This window comes from Schistocerca gregaria, chromosome 5 (assembly GCF_023897955.1).
Source record: "Schistocerca gregaria isolate iqSchGreg1 chromosome 5, iqSchGreg1.2, whole genome shotgun sequence".
Lineage (NCBI taxonomy): Eukaryota > Metazoa > Arthropoda > Insecta > Orthoptera > Acrididae > Schistocerca > Schistocerca gregaria.
Window position 1 is genome coordinate 524,970,403 of NC_064924.1, and position 3,052 is coordinate 524,973,454.

Below are 3,052 nucleotides of genomic sequence, written 5' to 3' on the forward strand. Positions count from 1 at the left end.
CCGGCAGGAAGAAGATGCTGTTATATGCAAATAATTAGCTTTTCAGAGCATTCACACAAGGTTGGCGCCGGTGGCGACAACTACAACGTGCTGACATGAGGAAAGTTTCAACCGATTTCTCATACACAAACAGCAGTTCACCGGCGTTGCCTGGTGAAACGTTGTTGTGATGCCTCATGTAAGAAGGAGAAATGCAAACTATCACGTTTCCGACTTTGATAAAGATTGGATTCTAGCCTATCGCGATTGCGGTTTATCGTATCGCGACATTGCTGCTCGCGTTGGTCGAGATCCAATGACTGTTTGCAGAATATGGAATCGGTGGGTGCTGAATCCCAACGGCCTCGTATGACTAGCAGTCGAGATGAAAGGCATCTTATCTGCATGGCTGTAGCGGATCGTGCAGCCACGTCTCGATCGCTGAGGCAACAGATGGGGCCGTTTCTAAGACAACAACCATCTGCACGAACAGTTCGACGACGTTTGCGGGAGGATGGACTATCAGCTCGGAGACCATGGCTGCGGTTACCCTTGACGCTGCATCACAGACAGGAGCGTCTGCGATAGTGTACTCAACGACGAACCTGGCTGCACCAATGGCAAAACGTCATGTTTTTGGATGAATCCAGGTTCTGTTTACAGCATCAAAATGGTCACATCCGTGTTTGCGGACATCGCTGTGACCGCACATTGGAAGCGTGTATTCGTCATCGCCATACTGGCGTATCACCTGGAGTGATGGTATGGGGTGCCATTGGTTACACGTCTCGGTCACCTCTTGTTCGTATTGACGGCACTTTGAACAGTGGACGTTACATTTCAGATGTGTTACGACCCGTGGCCCTACCTTTCACTCGATCCCTGCAAAAGCCTACATTTTCTGCAGGATAATGCACTACTGCATTTTGCATCTCCTTACGGGCCTTTCTGGATACAGAAAATCTTCGACTGCTGCCATGGCCAGCACATTCTCCAGATCTCTCACCAACTGAAAACGTCTGGTCAATGGTGGCCGAGCAACAAGCACGTCACAATACGCCATCACTACTCTTGATGAACTGTAGTATCGTGATGAACGTGCATGGGCAGCTGTACCTGTACACGTCGTCCAATCTCTGACTCAATGCCCAGGCGTATCAAGGCCATTATTATGGCGAGAGGTGGTTGTTCTGGGTACTTCTCAGGATCTATGCACCCAAATTGCGTGAAAATGTAATCACATGTCAGTTTTAGTATAATATATTTGTCCAATGAATATCCGTTTATCATCTGCATTTCTTCTTAATTGCCAGTGGTGTGTATACACGTTATTTATTAAAATCCGATAGCCGATCAGTTCCAGTCGTTCCACCAGGAAGGAGGTATATGGCTAGTGTTGTCTGTAGTTCAACCGTGCCTATACGGCCAATACCGCAGTTCGATCGCGTCCGCAGGAAGGGGTCTCAACAAGGGAAGTGTCCAGGCGCCTAGGAGTGAACCAAAGCACTGTTGTTCAGACATGGAGGAGAGACAGGAACGGTCCATGACTTGCCTCACCTAGGCCGCACAACGTCTGCTAGTGCAATGGGTGACCGCTACCTACGAATTATGTCTCGGAGGAACCCTGACAGCAAAATCACCATGTTGAATAATGCTTTTCGTGCAGCTACAGGACTTCGTGTTACGACTCAAACTGTATGCAATTGACTGCACGATGCGGCGAGGTCCATCTTTGCAACCATGACACCATGCAGCGCGGTACAGATGGGCCCAACAACATGCCGAATGGACCAGTCAGGATTGGCATCACGTTCTCTTCATCGATGAGTGTCGCATATGCCTTCAACCACACAATCGTCGGAGACATGTTTGGATGCAACCCAGTCAGGATGAACGCCTTAGACACACTGTCCAGCGAGTGCAGCAAGGTGGAGGTTGGCTGCTGTTTTGGGGTGGCATCATGTGGGACCGACGTACGCCGCTGGTGGTCATAGAAGGCGCCGTAACGGCTGTACAATACGTGAATGCCATCCTCCGACCGATAGTGCAACCATATCGGCAGCATATTGGCGAGGCATTCGTCTTCGTGGACGGCGATTCGCGCCCCCATCGTGCACATGCTGCGATTTACTTCCTTCAGGGTAACGACATCGCTCGAATAGAGTGGCCAGCATGCTCTCCAGACGTAAACCCTATCGAACATACATGGGATAGATTGAAAAGGGCTGTTTATGGACGACGTGACCCACCAACCACTCTGAGGGATCTACGCCGAGTCGCCGTTGAGGAGTGGGGCAATCTCGACCAACAGTGCCTTGATGACCTTGTAGATAGTATGCTGCGACGAATACAGGCATGCATAACTAAATGCAAGAGGACGTTCTACCGGTTATTAGAGGTACCGATGTTTACAGCAATCTGAACCACCACCTCTGAAGGTCTCACTGTATGGTGGTACAATATGCAATGTGTGGTTTTCATGAGCAATAAAAAGGGCGGAAATGATGTTTATGTTGATCTCTATTCTAATTTTCTGTACAGGTTCCGGAACTCTCGGACCGAGGTGGCGCAACACTTTTTTTAATGTGCGTATGTGAGGAGCAACCAGTCGAAACGTATATTGTAACTCCGGAAAAGTATCCTGAAAATGAGCGGTTAAGACAAATCGTATATTGTCCGCATGACTGAATGAGCATGTATAATGTCCACCATTTACATTTCAGTTTGCTTTTGTTTCATCTACGTTGGCAGTAATGTCGAGTTTAACTCTTGTCAGCGCTTGCTGCTGTTCAAAGCTTTAGTCAGTGTTGTTGCCTTCTGGTATCGTTTGAAATGATTTAAGCAAAATCGTTATTGTTAATACTGCATAGCAGCGGTGTTCTGTTGTGTTTTGTGTGTGTACTGCGTCTAATGGATTTAGAAGAGAAAAGTGTGACTGTAGGGAAGGAGCGTAAAGATGGTGGAACAAGAGAAAGAATTAAGAAGAAATCAAAAAGAAATGTGGAAACTGAAATCAGGTGAATCTCCCCTTTATATCTTTTCATTGTCAAAATAGAATATGCTTCCGTAACAT